General features: G+C 37.7%; 1 pseudogene; it reads right to left on the bottom strand.

The window, feature by feature from the left end:
* Positions 1-14,002: 14,002 nt before the first annotated feature.
* On the bottom strand, positions 14,003-20,436 carry LOC143304683 (rRNA biogenesis protein RRP5-like; annotated as a pseudogene).
* Between the last annotated feature and the right edge of the window lie 686 nt (positions 20,437-21,122).

The following is a 21,122-nucleotide window of genomic DNA, read 5'->3' as shown; positions in this document are numbered from 1 at the left end:
ACAAACAACGCCCACAAACAAACAGAATCAAAGCAACAACACCGAAGACGATACAGAAATCAAAGAAATGCTCAAACAATCCATTAAAGGTACAGAGATATTAAGAAAAATGGTAAGTAAGAAAAACACAATACTAAGGCAACAAGTACAACAAACAACAGTCATGTTACAACTACTCACAAACTTGCTAAGTAAAAAATAAAAATGGACATGCTTAAAATAGCAGCCCGGAACTCTAACGTACTACAACAAAGGGCCCTAGAAACTAAAACATTCCTGTATAATAATAATATCGACATACTACTCGTATCGGAAACACACTTCACTATAAAAAGTTACATAAAAATACCGTACTACACAATATATGATACCAAGCATCCCTCAGGAAAATCACACGGAGGGACCGCAGTAATAATAAGAAACGACATTAAACACCACTAACACAGCCAAGCTAGTAAGGAATATATACAAGCAACCACCGTTACTGTACAAACTAGCAGCAACCATTTACAGTTGACAGCAGTATATGTACCGCCGCGACACAAAATGACATCAAAAACGTGGGAAGAGTACTTTCAACACTTAGGTGACAAGTATATCGCAACGGGAGACTACAATGCAAACCACACGCTATGGGGATCAAGAATTACCACACCTCGAGGTAGAACCCTGGAAAAATACATTAACAACAACCTCAATATATTATCCACAGGAAGACATACTGGCCGACAGACCTCAGCAAAATACCTGGCCTACTCGATTTTGCAGTTACAAAGGGACTAAACGCAAATAAACTAAAAATAACACCCAGCCTCATTGCATACAGCCCAATTGCTTACAGAAACAAATTAATACTTTATAGCAATCCAGGGACACTATGCAACAGAACAACCAAATGGCAAATTTTTAAAGAAATAATCGAGAGCAAAACCAGTTGCAGCATCCCATTGGAAACACCCGAACACGTCGAACAGGCAGTAACACCATTGACAGAAACTATCCAAGAAGCATCATGGACAATCACTATACCTGAACCAAGCAACAGACAAACAAAAATAATTCCATCAGACATACTTGAAAAAATTAGAGAAAAAAGAAAAGCGAAAGCAAAATGGCAAAAACATAGAACACGAGAAAACAAAAAATACCTAAACAAACTTGCAAAGGAAATAAAAAACAAAATAAAAGTGCACAATAATAACGAATTCACAAAATTCATAGAGTCACTCTCTGCTCACGAGAACTCCAACTACTCCCTATGGAAAGCCACGAAAAAAAAGAAACCAATAAAACTAGTCCCAGCAATCAGGACGGCAGACAACACATGGGCAAGAAGCAACGAAGAGCAAGCTGAAGAATTTTCCAACCACCTTTGAAACACATTTATACCATATAATATCAACAACAGCAACCCCAAACGTCATACGGACGAGGATGCGTTTACCACTAGTACCTCAACTGACAACCACTATACCATACCTAAAACAACAGCACAAGAAATTAGAAACATAATCGAGAAAACAAAAAACAATAAAGCACCAGGAATCGACCTAATCAATGGTAAAATCTTGAAAAACCTTCCGCCAAAAGCGATAACACTAATGACAATAATATTCAATGCAATACTAAGAATCCAATACTTTCCTAAACTGTGGAAACTAACACAGGACATAATGTTACCTAAATCAGGCAAAGAACCACACCAAACTGCATCTTACAGACCAATATCACTACTTCCTGTGTTTTCCAAAATACTAGAGGAAATAATATGCAACCGCATAAAACCAATAATATAGAAGGAAAAATTAATATCAGATCACCAATTTCGATTCAGAAACATACACTCCACTATAGAGCAAATGCACAGGCTCATTAAAGAAATAATACTAGCATTAGAAAACAAACAATACTGTACAGCCCTCTCTATGGACATAGATAAAGCATTTGACAAAATAAACCACGAAAGCCTACTACAAACAATCAGGAAACAATTTCCGGAGCAAATATACCAATTAATAAAATCTTACTTAAGCAGCAGAACCTTCGTAATAAAAATTAAGGACACATACTCTGAAGTTAAAGACATAAAGGCAGGGGTTCCGCGAGGAAGCGTCTTAGGATCAATACTATACACAAAACATACCAACAACTACCAATAGCAAAATACTGACACTCACGGACGACACAGCTGTACTAGTCAGGCACACTAACCCAGAAACAGCAGTCAAATTACTACAAGAACATACCACAAAAATAGAAAAGTGGCTGCAAGATAAACAAATAAAAGCAAACGCCGATAAATGCAACCATATTACACTCACACTGCGAAAACAGACACCATCAAACATCCTACTGAACGGCACGCACATACCGCAAACAAGGCAAGTCAAATACCTAGGACTAGACCACCTAGAAACACAACTCACATAGAAACAGCATACTAAATCAATAATAGACAAAATACAGATAACAAGGAGACAAATGCATTGGCTAACAAGTCGAAAATCCAAATTAAGCATAGAAAATAAATTAAAAATATACAAAACGATCATAAAACCAATCTGGACGTACGGAATACCACTATGGGGGGCAGCGGCAATGAGCCATATAAACAAAATAGAGACAGTACAAGCTAAAATTCTTAGAACAATAGTAAACGCCCCATGGTACGTTAGAAGCGAAGGTATACGGAAGGACCTGGGAATACCAATGGTCAAAGAGAAAATTAGCAGACACGCAGAAAAATACAAAGAAAGAATAGGAACACAGCCAAACTGGCTAGCTGCGGAAACGATCAACACCTCAAACATGGATAGAAGGCTGAAAGGGATATACCCAGCAGACCTCACAAAGGACACAACCAAACAAACACGAAGATGGTATCCCACTGGGGGTAGCTACCCACATAATAATCTAACAGCTAAAAAATTCTACCAAATGTCCAAACTGGACAAATTGTGAATCTAATCTATAAAATAAAAAAAAACCTGTGATCTGAGTTTAGATCTCAGTTTAGAGTGATACATCTCCTAAAAGGATTAAGAGATTTTTTAACAAATTCCCAAAATAACAGTGAATTTTAGAACAAAGATAATGGAAATACATAAACATCTTGTTAATAACGACGTGGGTATACTGATAGGAACTAATATCTGCAGAATATATGAATGTCTTAAACATAAGGTAATGCTAAAAAACGTTCTCTTTGTCCAACGACCTCTTGATTCCTATACAACCTCTCCTGGTTATCTTGCGCACGCGTAACATTCACGTACCGTTACATGCATTGCCATTCCATACTTTTCGTATCCTTTTTATACTGTTACTTGAATATAGAATTATATAAAAAATACAAGAGCACAAAGATATAGAAAATATAAAAATATAAAAATAAAAGATTACAAAACTGTCAAAATTACAGAAAATCAGATTAAACATTAGTACCTATATTCTACATTCTTTTTGTATTACATATACATTTTTTACATTATAAATGTCGGGTTTACATTAGAATTAGGGTTAGGGGCGTGAAACGAATCTTCATTTGGATTACACATTGTCGTTGTGCAATAGGGAAGACATTGACTAGTGCAACTGCGATTATTATAGAATCGGACAAGTAACCGTGGTAATTAGATACTCGAGAAACTAATGACAATGATCCTAAGTGCAATAACGAATCCGCGGTCAACGGGATAGTAGATGTACGGGTTCACAAAATCTAAGTCGGACTCTTTGTTAATAAAACGCGTAATATTCACTGGTCGTATGGGGTTACTCTTTTCGTCGATGAGATCGCAAGAAAGAATGAATTTCCGTCCCGATGGTGCCACAGAGAAAAACTATGATGGGGTGTGTCTAAGGACACGAGATCATCGGATTCGTCGAGGATAGCCTTCGTTCAGAAAGTAAGGGAAATTGACGTTGCTGCTAATTGGTCAATTTCCATATTGGTGGTTAGAAAAAGATGCTAGCCGCCCTCGAGGGAATGTTGCTAGTTGGAGACGCCGTTCGTTGAAAAATAGGTCTCTCCTATCTTCCCGTAGCTGGGACAAAGACTGTTTGTTTGAAGGACTTTAGTTAACTAAATCCTAAGATTTATAGCGGCTCCTCAGGCTAGCTGAACATGTACTGCGGAGACGCATCGACATCTGGCAATCATCTTACTCGAAGAATAGGGTCTGCGTGTGGCGAGTCAGGGGACAGAAACCGTTGGAATGTTTACTGTCGCGTGCCGCCAAAAATATTTCTTTTAAGGAGAGCTATAGAATTACTCCATACCTTTGTTAGACAAAGCGTTCATCCCGTGATCGCAGCTACGTTCGGCGACTGGCTGTCGCCTCGAGCCCAAGCTCATTATTACAAATCTCGAACAAATACAATCGGATTAAAAGACGACAATTGTTTAATTATGCCTATGATAGAATCTAGATTACGGTGTTAAGGGATTTTCCTGAAGTTCCAAAGGGAATGCACCGATGTTCTTTTATCTCCGACATATATATGAACCAAAATAGAACATATAAGATATATTTTATATAACATGTTTCATGCCCCACTCTTTTCTTAATCATCACATTTTATGTCAGACATTTTCCTTTCACAATTTCCTCAGACTTTTCTTCTGAACCTCTACCAAGCTGCATATCACTTTTTACTTTCCTCTTGTTCCCCCCCCCCCTCGTACTTCTTAACCTCGTTCTTGTCTAACACTTTTACCGACACGCGCATTTCCTTTTGTTGTAAGCTTCCTCTAAGAACGGGTATTTCGAAAACGCTCGTTTATTATTTGTAACATTTTCCTCTCAAGCAAACGGCGATTCGAAAATCGTTTCCCATACAGACTCTGATTCAGTGAATGTAGCTTGTATGTTAATGGCTCTATCTATAACACAATGTTTACATGATACTCAAACAACGTAAAAAATTACATGCTACAACAAAAAATAAGCTGCCATTCGAATCCCCGGTTATATTGGGCATATGTTTATATAAACCATTCTCCTCGTTTTATTGTGGTGAATCGGCTTACGTACTTCCCATATCATCTGAATCACTTTATATGTCTATATAGGATGATTTTTAATATATACATCAACGTCAATGATTTCAATATATACGTAAAAGATTTTGATACAGTTTTTTGATACAGATATACATAAAGTCAATGATTTAAATATATTGTAGTATCGTAGACTATTATAATTAGTTTATTAATAATAAATGGATTAAACAGATGTTAATTAACACACACACACACACACGCTCACGCACACGCTCTCCGTTTCTCTATCGCTGCCGTGGAGATATTGTTCTTGCTGTTGAGAAAGCTAAAGACTGCCCGCAGTCCCGAGATAAAATGGGACGACCGTACGCTGCTGAAGCTTAGCGCCGCCCGCCCTCATCTTCCGGGACGCTAACTTCAATCTACGCATACAGCTGCCTTTAAGACTTTTCAAGATGGAGGCAATCCTCCCGACCTCCTCCATCTCTCTGGTAATTTCAGTTCCAATGTCGGCGGTCGTCATATCGATCGTACCAAGTTTGATTTGCGCCATCGGCTCCAGCGATCCCGAGCCGGTAGTAGTGACGGTGAATGCGGCATTAGTATTGGTATTGGTATTGATATTGCTGTTGATGCCGACGCCCCTCTTCCTTTTTCCAGGAACTTCCACCATCTGTCCGATACCGCCGCCACCGCTCGTCGTCGCAATATCGTAGTAACCATCAGTGCAAGTAGCAACTTGTGCAAGAGAATAAATATGAACCTAGCGCGGAATGTGATGCGAAGAGTAGCGGTGAGTCGAACGAAGCTCACGGTGCTAATTATTAAAGTTAAAGTAGTGTCGACTATAAAAGGCACTCAGCTTATTTATTATTCATATTAACTCTTCCGAATTTTTCTGTCCTGTGGCTCGCCACACGCAGACCCTATTCTTCGAGTAAGATGATTGCCAGATGTCGATGCGTCTCCGCAGTACATGTTCGGCTAGCCTGAGGGCCCGTTATAAATCTTAAGATTTAGCTAACTAAAGTCCTTCAAACAGACAAACAGTCTTTGTCCCAACTACGGGAAAATAGAGGAGACCTATTTTTCAACGAGCGGCGTCTCCCACTAGCAACTTTCCCTCGAGGGCGGCTAGCATCTTTTTCTAACCACCGATATGGAGATTGACCAATTAGCAGCAACGCCAATTTCCCTTACTTTCTGAACGAAGGCTTTTCTCGACGAATCCGATGATCTCGTGTCCTTAGACACACCCCATTATAGTTCTTCTTTGTGGCATCATCGGGACGGAAACTCACTCTCTCGCTTGCGATCTCATCGACGAAAAGGTTGACACCTTACGGTCAGTGAATATCACCAAAGAATCTGACATAGAGTACGTACACCTACCATCCCGTTGGCTGCGTATTTGTTAGTGAACCTAAGATCATTGTCACTAGTGTTGCAAGTGTATGATCATCGTCAGTTTGCGTCAACTCTGTAACCTTTTTGTTTGTGTCAATAAAAGTCACTTCCGTGGTCTAAGAAGATGGATAGCTTCAGTGAAGAATCATTACCTACCCCAAGTCCTCACCGTGATAGCGACTCGAGCCCGGATTCGGATCGTGACTCGACATGTCAATAGGAAAGGATGTACTTACTCTTAATAGGTGTGTACCCCTACGAGGTAAGACTTGGGCGAAGCGCGGTGATGTGTGAAGAAGGTTTCGATTTTAGGAGGTAGAACAGGATATCCTGAGAAGTGGAGTTTTATATTAAATTATATTAAAGTTATATTAATTTTATAATAGTAATATTATTATTATGGCAATAAACATTGTGCAGGTACGATGAAGTTTAGCATTTTTTACCTATTTAACAGCAGATAGTTTATTGTAATTGACTATAGAGTTTATACGATTAATTGTTTACTAATATCGACTAGAGAAGGAGGTTTTTAACTCTCCATATATCTATCAATGTTTATGTGTTTTATTAATTATTACTTGGTTGTAAGCATATATGAAGGAGGTACTTACTTGCTTTTACTAATGTACTTACTTGAGAGGTAAGTCTTGGCTTGCGTAGTGTTTAGGGAACGAGGTTTTTGATATCTAAAAATTGACTTTGAATTATTATTCATGAAGTGGATCTCGCTAGGATATCTATGCTCATTTTAATAATGGACTTCCGTTGATGCATTTCCTAGCAAAAGCGTCTCCCCACGACTGGTCAAAAATACAGTATGCTTGTGCGAATTTCAACAAAATTGCAATGGGTTACAATGGATTACAAAGGGGGAGGGAAGTGCAATGAATTATTACGATAAATTGTAAGGGGTGTGAAGTGGGATGAGGTGATAGGAGAATTGGTGTGAGTGGAATAGTATTAAGTGAATACCAGGGTGTATGTTACATGGCTCCATCAAGCGGCGGTATTAGGCGGGGGGGGGGGGCGGTGTATCGCTCACACCAGTTCCCGGGCCCCTTTCAATCGCAGCCGGGGCGGTCATCGTGGAGGTTTTAGTCGGCTGGAGTCCGGCACTACCACGCCGCTTTTCCCCAGAAGCGACCTGGTGTCCGTGCGGATTTCCTCCACGTTAATAAAAAAAAAAGGGTGTATGTTACAAGGGAGTCGACGTGGATTATGATCGAGTGAGTGAGTTACAATATGTTTGGGTATAATTAAATGGTAATATCTTCGCTGAACAAAAATAAATGGAATAATTGGAGGATCTAATGTTAAATGTGAGAGAAACAAGAAGTGTAATGCTCGATAATCATGGCGTGATGAGTCATAGATGAACAATATCAAAGAATATAAAGCAATAAATTATTGAATTATTGAATTAAAATATGAAGAGGAGTTGGTAAAGTCGAGTATCTATAGAAAATGGAATTACGAATCTCAATTTAAATGATAAAACTTTAAAAGGAAATAAAATTAGAATTGAATTAGAAGAAGCCAGAGTTCAATAAAATATAATAAAGAGTGGTAATATAATGAAGGAGTATTACGTAGAATACTACATAATATAATTGAACAACTATATAAATATAAAGTTTTAAGAAGAAATTTATTTTCAACCTTAAGTAATTTAAATACAATAGCTTAGGATAAATATGTTTGGAACTATAATGACTCGTCAGATAAAGTCAGTTCATAATGGAAAACAGTGAAAGAATTAGAGAGTGGAATTAGAGAGAAAGGAATTAATAGGAAACAGTAGATAATTTAAAAAGTAATAAATTAATGTATATAACGTATTAGTAAATGTTTAATATGCGTGAGTACGTTGTTGTAGATAATTCGAAAGGACGTTGGTTGTTCGCATTTATTGATGAGTTATTATAGCTTCATAACTACAAATTAATTAATTAATTAATTACAAACTATTAAATTAATGGTTAAGAATGGAAAGATTAAAAACGCCTTTAATAACAATAACTCATCACGCTAAGCCTGTTTATCGTGTTTTGTTTTTGTTTTAGTCGTTATTTATTTTACTTTTAATTGAATAACGAGAATGGTTTTGTATTAATTGACAACGCAACAGTATTTAATATTGGCTTCGAGATGATAATTAATATAATAGATTTAAATGGTGTAAGATTATGAAGTATGATAGAGAATGCAATTGCACACGATGGAACACAATAATATACTAACACTGCCCTTTGGGTGGCTTCGACACGATTAATACCTGCTGGATTGGCACATGAATATTAGTAGATCGATGAATTGAAGAAGGTACATGTGGGTGGTAGCATTGGGGCAAGGTGAGGTTTTCTTGTCACTAGGGTCAACTGTGAGTTGATGGGATAGGGGAAATGCAAATGCAAATGCTTATATGCAATGCAGTGTAGGAAGTAGGGCTCACATAATAATTTGAACGACGTGATGAGACGCGCACGTGTCATACGGTTGCCATATTGGTAAACGGGCCCCTTCTTTAGGGGCTTTATGATACATTAAGGAGTGGTGCCATCTACATGTATGAAGTGAAGTATTATTCAATATGAAATGGTATGTGTCAATCTGGCTAAGTGAGCCACCTGGTGGCAATGGTTAATTAAGAAAGATTAGTAACATGTACCGAGGGACATCTATGCAGTAGGGCTCGATGTATGCTGTTACAGTGGAAACCTCATGTACCTCCGAATTAAAAAGGGTTTACCCTCCGATGAGCAAGAAAAATCATAATTATTGGCGGAGTGAACAGTTGATGAAGTTAAGAAAGGAGGTGATGACGACGAGAAGAAGAGCTAGAGAGCAATGGCGAGAGGAACTGGAGACGCGGCACAGTGGATTTAGGAGTTGCGGAAAAAGAAGAGGCAGATGAGGAAACTGATTCGAACGAACAAGGAGAAGGGTTGAAAGGAGTTCTGTGCCTCGTTGGGCAGGGATCCATAGCGAAGGCCGTACAGGGCTATCATGACGTAGCTTTTCTTAACGAGACCGAGGGGAAATATAAGTAGAACCCACGGGAGTATTAGTGTCAGCGAGGGCTTGATCACGAAGGAAGCGCTACTGGATGCCGGAGCTGAGATGAACCGGAATAAAGCGGTTGGTGTAGATGGCATACCAGGAACGGTGGTAAAAGAAATTGAAGGTTGCAAAATTACGTGTTGAACAGTGTTATCAACTGAGCACGAAGAAATTCGTTTTTCTTGAAAATGAAGCTTTATATGGAAAGATCTTATTCCACATTTTTCTCTTATTTTTGCACGTCAAATAACTTCCCTCTGCTTAATCGGTAACTAACCAAATTTACATGTTTCAAACAGATTTCCAAGATCAATTTTCTCGAAAACAAAGCCTGTTATTCTTTATATCTTTCTTGTTTTTCTTCGTACAAAACTGTTTTTCGTTTGTTCCTATTACTTGACCGGATCTTATGTTTCACATATTCTAACATACTCTATTCATATAAAAATTCGTAGTATAATAATCGTTACTTTCGATATTAAAATCATTATTAAATATTCGTTTAATTAATCTTAAAATTGTGATACAATCATAAAAAGCTATCAAAAGAATGATGTCTAGATTTTACAAGCATGCCACAAAATATATATGTCGGAGATGAAAGGACACCGGGGCCTTCCTTTGGAATTCATCGGAAAACCCTCAATATTTTAGCCTCTATAACTTAACTCGATTACAATTGTTCGAGATTTGTGATAATGAGCTTGGGCTCGAGGCGACAACCAGTCGCCGAACGTAGCAGCGGTCAAGGGATGAACGCTTTGCCTGACAAAAGTATGAGGTAATAGTATAGTTCTCCTTAAAAAGAAATAGTTGTAGCGGTACTCGACAGTAAACATTCCAACGGTTTCTGTCCCGTGGCTCGCCACACGCAGACCCTATTCTCTGGGTGCGACGATTACCAGACGTCGATGCATCTCCACAGTACATGTTCAGCTAGCTTGAGGACCTGTTATAAATCTTAAGATTTAGTTAACTAGTTAAGTTCTTCAAACAGACAAACAGTCTTTATCCTAACAGTCCCTAAATCTCTAACACCTACTGCAGGAAGATACGGGAAATCTGTTTTCCTCAAGGACGACGCTTCCCGCTAGCAACTTTCTCTCGAGGGCGGTTATTATCCTTCTTCAACCATCAACATAGAAATTAACGAATTAACAGCGACGTTCATTTCCCTCACTTTCCTAAGGAAAACTTTCCTTAATGAATCCGATTATCTCGTACCCTTAGTCACACCTCCGCAGCGTCATCGTCACAGAAGGACAGTTCCTCTACGTTCCTTGAGTAGTCATCATCTTAATTTATATCGCGCACTTTGCTCAATCGCCACCTTAACTCATCGTCTATCAGTTGTAACCGAGAATTGCGAATCGTCAAGTGTAATCGCGAGTTCTACGCAAAGTGTCGAAAGAGAGAATTGTTAATAAATATACTGTTTAAATATCTCCGAGTGTTTTCTTTTGGCATCTATTACGCCCTACACACTTCAAATTCACAAGACATGATCCGTTAATTTCGCGATTTCCTGTGTCTTCTACGTGACACTATCTTCCATTATTGTGTGGAAGAGAAATCGGATGATATTAATAACTTAAAAAGAAAGAAACAAAATCAAGAGAACATGGTAGCCGCCAAAAGAATAACAATTGAAAAGTTACAAAAAGTACCAAAGATAAAAAACGAAACAGAGAAAAACGAACGTGTGTTGAACGAACAGGAGAAGAAAAGGTTAAACTGAAATATACCAAACCTTCCAAACAAGATTTGAGATATGCGCTTAACAATGTTAATAATGGTGACGATAACGAGCAGAAGCCAAGGATATTTGCGTATGGATTTTACTGGGATAACAACCCTGATTTAACTCTCCTTCAGCCTAAAGAGTCATCTAACGATTGTGAAGAAAAGCCAAAACTGAGAAATAAGAAATTAAGTGCCGCTGAACGTTGAGAACAGAAAACACAGAAGGAACGTGAAGTTCGTCAAAGAGAAGAAGCGCTCGTCAATAACCAGTTATCAAATTCTGTAGATCAGTTCGACAGATTAGTTTTAGCTATTCCAGACAGTTCAATAGTATGGCTACAGTATACGGCATACCGTCTACAAGCAACAGAAATAGAGAAAGTAAGAGCAGTCGCGACAAGAGCGGTGTAAACGAATAATTTCAGGGAACAGAAGGAAAAATTAAACGTTTGGAAGGCTTAGTTGAATTTAGAATCGAAATTTGGAATTCCTGACTCATTAAATGATGTTTTTCAAGAGGCAGTGAGGTCTAACGACTCACTGAAAATATACAGTCACATGTTGGCTGTTCGTGTCGTGGCTGGCAGGCAGATGGAATTAGAAAAAACAATTAATACCATGATTGGGAAGTTTAAACATATTCCCGAGACATGATTTAATAGTGGAGAAGGATTATTAAAAATCGAGGCACATTATGCAGAGAGCATTGCAATCTTTGCCAGTATCTGAACGTAACAAGTACTTTCTCCAGGGCACCCCCAAAATTTCATTTATGAAGTAAGCACTCTATGAAATTAGAAATATCAACTCGTTTTGGTTATTATTATCGCACAACTTGTCTTCTACATAGTATTTCTTTTCGAAAGCAAATCTTACCATGCAAATAGGCATAATAATTTATTCTGTGAAACTTAATGAAATATTTCGTTTTATTTTAGAATGAACAGTATAAGACAGATCTATCTTCAAAATTCTTCAACAGTCTCTGATTTTTTTGCTTCACAAGCTGCAGGCAACTGATCCTAAACCAGATGGAGGAATCAGCTACATCGGGGCAATAAGCAACGAGGCAACCCACGCGCGACTACATCACGAATCAAGAACATTATATCCAGAGATGAATAAACCATAGACTTATGGTACGATCCATATTTTTATGTCCATAGTCTATGACTACATTTATGAAAAAGTAGACGGTGACCGCGCGGTTTTTGATTTAGCTTCTCAATTTTGGCTACTAACTATTAAAAATTTGTAGTTCGTCCAAAAATTCAAATCGTGTCTCTCTTCAAATTGATCGATGATACACTTCATACAGAGCATCACATAAATGAATCGGTAGAGATCTCGAGTCGAAACAATATAAATCTACATTATTTAATGTCTTCATGATGCAGCATGGATTACCTCAAAAATATGCTTAAGAAGATAGACGCAAAACATAATAACCACGAACGGGAAGTATAAAAACGAAGACTTCTTGGACAAGGGTATCTACCTGGGTACCTACAAAACCAAATTGTACAATTTCAGGCACAATTCAAATGTCGCCGAGACCTCTGAAGAAGTCAATAGCGCGGACGTGGTTGTAACGATCGATTAGCTAAAACTACTGCTGCACAATGGAGCAGTTGCGTCCCAAACGTACTAAAAGATTTTTGATTAGACATATTCCTGTTTTTATCATTACAGAATAATCAATAAAAAGGACGCACTTGAGATCAGAGAAATTGTAAATATGTCAATTTATTATTACTTTTTTCATTTTTATCTGTATCAATATTAATAGTATTTTGCATATGTGGTAGAAAACTTTACATAACTGGACTGTTTTAGGTATTGTGTAATTAAGGTTGTATTTTCAACCAATCGCGGGGAGACGTAATCGCGCGGAAACACATCAGCGGGAGTCGTAAATTCCCGTTACGATTATAATAATCAACGTCGAGAATAGATCGATCTCCTGATTTCCGTTAAGATAATAGAGGTGGTTGAGGTGGTATAGCGCTGCGATTAACAGGATTATAAACTATATATTTTCAACAAATTGATACAACGAACTTACGCCGTTGCGTATGATATATGTCGTAGACGACGATTTGGCGTATGAAGATGCGATACACATGCACAGTATTCTTTGGTAATACAGCAAGGCCCTTACAGTTGAGTTTCTTGTTGTAGTTGACGTAGTAATAGAGGAGACTGATGTTCCGATCTCATGCAATTACGGAGGAAAGCTCGGTGTGGGTGTGTTTTCTTGAACGAAGAAAGCGGATTCGTTCCTCACACTTTTCGTTAATAAGGTGAGAGTAACGATATGTGATGCCTATTGGTTTCAGTCATGTTAATGAGTGGTGAGAGGAGAAGGAAACCTCCTACCAACCTTGCTAGGGGGTGTCATTGTTTACAGGAAAAAACCGGATTTTCCGTTAGATAAATATCCACTTTTTCCGTTAGGTCACTGCCCGCAGTCTCCGTAATTTTTAAGAGCGCCTAATAAGCCTAAGGACCTTTCCAATAACCCTCTATAAACCGAAAACCTTTCTAGGCTTAAAAAGTCCTCCAGGACAAAAGGATTAACTTAAAACATGTGTTAAAATAATGACGTTAAAAAGTTAAAGTTTTATGGTGGGGCCTTAGATTTATTGAGGGCCTGTTTAATGGTGCTTGGGTTTTGACGGTCCGACAATGAAGGACGTCGCACGGATCATCTTGCGCGACGTAACATAGGTTTTGCTCACGTGATGTAATGAAATATGTGTCAAAATGTTTTATTATTTTTAATCATTTTGTACACTGCTTCTCTACATATTCTACAGCCATTTCTTGAACACGAGTCATGTCTTCCTCAGTACCATGCTGCTCTTCAACATTTTTTTTATTATTTATTGATTTAAATTTTTACAATTTGTCCAGTAGGACATTTGGTAAAATATTATAGCGGTATACTAATATAACATGTGGGTGGCTACCCCCAGCGGGGTACCATTATCGTGTTTGTTAGGTTATGTCCTTGTGAGATCGGATGCTTTTTCGATGTCCATAAAGAGTGCCGTGCAGTATTGTTTTGTTTTCAGCACCTGTAAGATTTCATTGACGAGTCTGTGCGTTTGTTCTATTGTGGAGTGTTTGTTTCTGAATCCGAATTGGTGATCCGGTATTAGTTGATTTTTCTCTATTATGGGTTTTATCCGGTCGTAAATTATTTTTTCTAGTATCTTAGAGAACACCGGAAGTAGTGAGATTGGTCGGTAGGATTTGGTTTCGTGTGGGTCCTTGCCTGGTTTGGGTATCATTATAATTTGTGCCAGTTTCCAAGTTTTTGGAAAGTATTGTATTCTTAGTATTGCGTTAACTATTATTGTGATTTGTCTTATTCCTTTTGGCGGAAGGTTTTTTAAGATTTTGTCGTTAATTAGGTCGATTCCTGGTGCTTAATTATTTTTTGTTTTCTCAATTATGTTTCTGATTTCTTGTGCTGTTGCTTTGGGTATGGTGTAGTGATTGTCAGTTGGTGTACTAGTAGTTAGCGCATCCTCGTCCGTATGACTATTGTGGTTGCTGTTGTTGATATTATGTGGTGTGAATGTGTTGCATAGGTGGTTGGAAAATTCTTCAGCTTGCTCTTCGTTGCTTCTTGCCCATTCTTCTGGTTGCTGGTACCAGTTTTATTGTCTTCTTTATTTTTTTTGTGGCTTTCCATAGGGAGTAGTTGTAGTTCTCGTGAGCAGATAATGACTCGATGAACTTTGTGAACTCGTTGTTATTGTGCTCTTTTATTTTGTTTTTTATTTCTTTTGTGAATTTGTTTAGGTGTTTTTTGTTTTCTTTTGTTCTGTGTTTTTGCCATTTTGCTTTCGCTTTTCTTTTTTCTCTAATTTTTTCGAGGATGTCTAGTGGAACTGTTTTTGTTTGTCTGTTGGTTGTTTCAGGTATAGTGGTTGCCCTTGCTGCTTCTTGGATAGTTTCTGCGAATGTTGTTACTGCTTGATCGATGTGTTCAGGTGTTTTCAGTGGGATGTTGCAGCTGATTTTGCTCTCTATTATTTCTTTGAATATTTGCCATTTGGTGGTTTTATTGCATAGCTTCTCTGTGCTGCTGTAAAGTATTGGTTTGTTTCTGTATTCAATTATTATGGGCGTATGGTCGAAGGTAAGCTCGAGGCTGGGTGCTATGTTTAGTTTATTTGCGTTTAGCCCCTTTGTAACTGCAAAGTCTAGCAGGTCAGGTATTTTGCTCAGGTCTGTCGGCCAGTATGTCGGTCTTCCTGTGGATAATATATTGAGGTTATTGTTTCTAATGTATTTTTCCAAGGTTCTACCTCGAGGTGTAGTGATTCTTGATCCCCATAGTGTGTGCTTTGAATTATAGTCTCCCGCTGCAATGTACTTGTCACCTAAGTGTCGAAAGTACTCTTCCCACATTTGCGTTGTAGATTTGTGTCGCGGCGGTACGTATACTGCTGACAACTGCAGTTGGTTGCTGTTAGTCTGTACGGTAACGGTGGTTGCTTGTATATGTTCCTTACTGACCTGACTGTGTAGGTGATGTTTAATGTCGTTTTTTTATTACTACTGCCATCCCTCCGTGTGCTTTCCCTGAAGGATGCTTGGTGTCGCATATGGTGTAGTGCGGTATTTTTTTATAGCTGTTCATTGTGAGGTGTGTTTCTGAAACGAGTAGTATATCGATGTTGTTGCTATACAGGAATGTTTTAGTTTCTAGGGCCCTTTGTTGTAGGCCGTTAGAGTTCCAGGTTGCTATTTTAAGCGTGTCTATTTTTATTTTTTGCTCATCATGTTAGTAAGTAATTGTAACATGTCTATTATCTGCTGTGTTTGCTGTCTGAGGAGTTCGTTTTGTTCGCTTATCATTTTTGTGAGTATTTCGGTGTTTTTTATGGAATGTTTTATTAACTCTTTGATTTCTGTAGCGTCGTTGCTGTGGTTGTTCTATTCTTGATTATCTAGGGGTGACGACCGGTTGACTATTTGCGCGTAGCTTCGGTTTTTGACGGTATTGGTGTTAGTGTGGTTATTGTTCATTACATGCTGTGTATTTGGTGTTGACATAGATTCTGTGTTGTCTTGTTGCGTGTGGAAATTGTTGTGTGTCCTGTTTTGAATCGGCGGGAAGAGTTTGCTTTGTAGTTGTTTTCTGACTACGCAGCCTTTGTAGCTGGCTTGTGTTCACTGTTAGGTGCTTTCCTGCGCATTCGACACACGCCGGGTTTCTGTTGCAGTAGTTTTTTGTGTGTCCGTATTGTTGACACCGCATGCATTGTGGTATATCTTTTTTATGTCTGGGTGGCTCGACTGTGATTATTGTGTTTGAGATTTTTTTAATTTCAAATATTTCTTTGTTGTTGCTTTTCGGTTCTAACTCTATTAGGAATAGCGGTAGTGGTTGCTTAGTGTCAAATCTGGCTAAATTGTTGATCGTTCTTACCTGGTGTCCGATCTTGGCCAATTCCTCGCATATTTTGTTTGTATTTGTTTTGGAGTGTAGACCTCTGATTACTGCTTTGCAGCTCTTGTCGGATTTGGGTTGGTAAGTGTGATACCCAGCGTTTTCTTCCTTTAGCGCTTTAGTTACTTTTCTGTAGGTTTCTGGGGTATTAGTTTGTACTTTTACCTGGTCCAGTTTGAGCTGTTTGATAGTGCAGTTTTCTTTTCCTGCCGTGCTGTTTAGCAGATCAATGAGGGGGTCTATTATTTTTGCGTCTATGTAGATTGGTGGTGGCTTGGGAGTGTGTGTTCTTGGTTTTTCTGTAGGGTCTGTGTCCATCTCTTCTGTCAGTGAGCTGAAGGAGTTTTGTGTAGGAATTTCTTGTAGCCATTGTTGACTTTCTGTTTCTGTGGTCCTCCTATCGTTTGTGTTTGTGTTTATTTTTCTTTTTTTGCTGGGAGTTACAGTTCTCCAACTTTCGTTATGTTGTGGTAGATCCTTGTTAGTATTGCTCTTTACGTCGTCTTCTTGTATTATTTCCATTTCTATTTCTTTTGTATTTGCGCAGTCCTGTACTTCTCTTGTTGTTTTAATCGGTCTCTGTTGGTCTACTGCCCTGCTTATAGTGTATGTTTCTCCTTTGTTTAGTATTCTTATTGATGGTACTTTTTCCATCCTCGATTGGTTCTGTTGCTCTACTCTTGTCGCACAATGTCGGAGACACTATGTTTTACGTACGCATAGCTCAACTTTTTAAAGAGGATCTTTACCTTTCTAGGCGGTAATGCCTGAACAACTGCTCTCTCTAGAACTTTCCTGTAAATACAAATTATTAGAAGATAAATTCTGTATGAAATTAAAAAGACAAAATATAGTTGAAAAAATATTTTTACCTTGCTATATCAGTATCATTAGATTTAACTAGAGAATCAACATAACAAGACCATATATCCACCTGTTTCGGATAAGAACTTAGAATTTGCTCAAACAGAGTTACTGCTCTCTCTTTATTTCTGTAGTGTACATACGTTCAGATGCTGGCAAAGATTGGAATGCTCTCTGCATAATATGCCTCGATTTGTCCCTCAAACCCATTTTTAGCAACCCTTCTCCACAATTAAATCACATCTCGGGAATACAGTTAAATTTTCCAATCATGGTATTAATTGTTTTCTCTAGTTCCATCTGCCTGCTAGCCTCGACATGAACAGTCAACATGTGACTGTATACTTTCAGTGAATCGTTAGACTTCACTGCCTCTTGAAAAACATCATTCAGTGCTTTAGGAAATCCAAATTTAGACTCCAAGTTCAACCAAGCCTTCCAAACGTTTAATTTTTCCTTCTGTTCCCTGAAATTAATCGTTTTCACCGCTCTTCTTGCAACTGCTCTTGCTTTCTCGATTTCTGTTGTTTGTAAATGATATTCCATATACTGTAACCATACTATTGAACTGTCTAGACTAGCTAAAACTAATCTGTCGAACTGATGTACAGAATTTGGTAACTGGTTATTGGCGAGTGCTTCCTCTTTGACGTATTTCACGTTTCTCCTGTCTTTTTTGTTCTCGACGTTCAGCGGCACATAATTTCTTATTTCTCAGATTTGGTTTTTCTTCTACTTCATCTTCACTATCGCAAGATGACTCTTCATCCTGAAGGAGAGTTGAGTCAGCATATTTCAAATCTTCTTCGGAGGCTTTGGTATCTTCCAGTTTAATCTTTTCTTCTCCTGTTTGTTCAACACACATTCTCTTTGAATATTCCTTTTCTAAATCTTTCTCTGGTTTTTCTCTGTTTCGTTTCCCTTTGTTTTTCATGTTTCGTCTTCCCGTAACTTTTCAATTCTTATTTTTTTGGCGAGTGCCACGTACTCTTGATTTTGCTTCTTTCTTTTTAAGTTATTATTATCATCCGATTTCTCTCTCACACAACACTTCTTTTCAAATGCAGATTTTATGACGCTGAGAGACATAATATCGGATTTTTTGAAATTTAATGAGGTGTAACATTTAATTTTAGAATGAATAGTATAAGGTGTTAGATCTGGCAGTAAACTATTTATGTGACGACGTACAGGTATCGCAGCTAAAGTTCCGTTGCCAATACTTTGAAGGAGCATCAGGATAAACCAATTTGTCACCATTAAGATTCTACCACGTAGCAATTTACCGTCAGGAAATTGTATTTGCTTATTTTGTTTGGCACTTATTTTGGCACTTATGCATTATTAACGATAACGTGGTCGATTGGACAAGCTCATGTACGTAATTTTTCCATATAATCGTCCCAGAAATTTTGTCCCCTATTTTTTTATTCTCAGAGTAATGATTCTTAGACACTATACCTAGCAAGTTATTCTGCAATTGAACAACCAACCAATCAGGCGTAATTTTTTCAATCTCTCCAGTAACTCTCTGCCCTAATTTGACAGATGCAATGGGTCTGTTTTTGTAATATGAATTCCTTGAAAGTTCTACTAATTTATTAAAATACAGGATCAATGGATTCAATGCTGCCACTATTCTACTTTTAGGATTAGATGGACCATCGTATATTTTCTTTAGCGGTAATGTTAGTCTTAATTGTTGTTCTTTCCTGTTAATAGAAAATATTTTTGCCAATAAAATTTGGTTTGTGTGCAGTAGATTAAAATTACTAACGTTACTATGGGATACATATCCAAATGGCGTATATTCTGCAACTGGAAAAATAAGTCTTATACCAGTCTTATACCCATATCCTTGATCGTACAGGGTATACAGTCTCCTATTTTCAGTTTTTCAAAATTCCTGTACCTTCCTTGAGTTGCAAAAGTCCTAGTTAAAATTAAATTAGGTACTGTAGCAAATAGAAGAGCTGAAAGTGTATGTCCAGGAACATATTTTGATGCTAGTAGAGCTGCAATCTCCATACAAGGTGACATGTGACCATCTAGTAAAAATCCTGTACTAACAGTTTGTCCTTTATATCTACTGACTCTTAAATATAATCCCTGAGCGGATGATTCTATTATTGTGCCCTCTACTTCTTCACGAATATCGAATGTTGCTTCTTCAACTTTTATGTCTTGATTAGCCACATTTAGAACTACTTTTCCCGAATCTGTGTTCACTGTTTGAATTTTTACCAAAATTGTTTGTCCAGTTGAATAGTTTCAATTTACGTTAGATGTTTCCAGCTCGAGGGCAGTATGTGGAATCCAACCTTTGACATCCCCGAAAAACTTTACCAATATTCCACGCTTATGTATTTGAACGATAGTTGCGTGGTGTTTCGAGTCAATTTTCGCGTCTTGTATGTTTCCTAAAATGGGCAAGTCACTCGTTATTAAAGACCTTTTCAAAGTGAGATATACTTTTTTCGGCCTATATAAACGAACAAGACTCTTGCTTCTACTTCTTTGTCGACTTTCAGCTTTTGTAAGGGACTTAGATCTTCGTCAGATATATGATCTGGTGGAATTTTAACATTAAATTTACCAAGTTGTACATTAACGAAATCATTCAGTTTATCAATATTTGTAATCTTTACATTTACCACGTCGCCAGGTTTAAATGTTATATAGTAAATGACAACGTACATATTTTATAAACTGGCACATACAATCGTTTAGTGTAATGGTCGGGGTATCTACGTGTACTCTCTAAGTCACAAGTTAAGTAATTGCGAAGGCATATTAAGTTGAGTTATAAGTTTCAATTCCAACGAAGTAAGAACCTAATCCTTCTCATTCGCGCAAGCGAGAGAGCGGGAATCAAAGACTAATGTAAAATAATGCCTAGCATAGTGCTAATACCACGTACCATATAGTTGCTGAAACTTTTATGCTTCATACATAGACATAAACATAAATTGTTTCAATATAAATATTAATAATAAATATTAATTGAATGAATATAGATAACAATGACCACTATAGGTTTCATATATGAAGTATTAGACCGAACGAGGTATGAAATATACAAGATATAGTACTCCTTATAACATTTATAATAAAACAATCGTCTGCTCAGATATAATTTTTTCAATTTATAAAAATATGAATTTACACAAACACTCGCACTTTACTTATCATTACTTCCACAACAACGTTCTCTTTCTAAAGTTCAGATTTTCGTAACTGCAGATAAACGTGACACCCACATAGGCACTCATCATTTTTTTGTATTCTACTACAATAGCACTTGCTACAGTTCTGCTCGTAAAGAAATCTGACAGGCGTGTAATAGACAAAAAATCATTTATCAATAAGAGGAAGCAGTCGCGAGCGAGTCAGTTATAATTCGAGTTTCACGAGTTATTAACGGTAATTAACGGAGTTATACGAGTTATCGAGTCATCTGCGAGCAATCATACACTGTTTTTACGAATACGTTTGTACGAGCGTCTCTCGACAGTACTTATATTTGTCGGAGATGAAAGAACACCGGAGCTTTTGGAATTTTGGATAATC

The sequence above is a fragment of the Bombus vancouverensis genome, unplaced genomic scaffold (assembly GCF_051014615.1).
Source record: "Bombus vancouverensis nearcticus unplaced genomic scaffold, iyBomVanc1_principal scaffold0046, whole genome shotgun sequence".
NCBI classification, from domain to species: Eukaryota; Metazoa; Arthropoda; class Insecta; order Hymenoptera; family Apidae; genus Bombus; species Bombus vancouverensis.
Note: the sequence above shows the minus strand (reverse complement) of the source record. Positions and strands in the feature narration are given on the sequence as shown.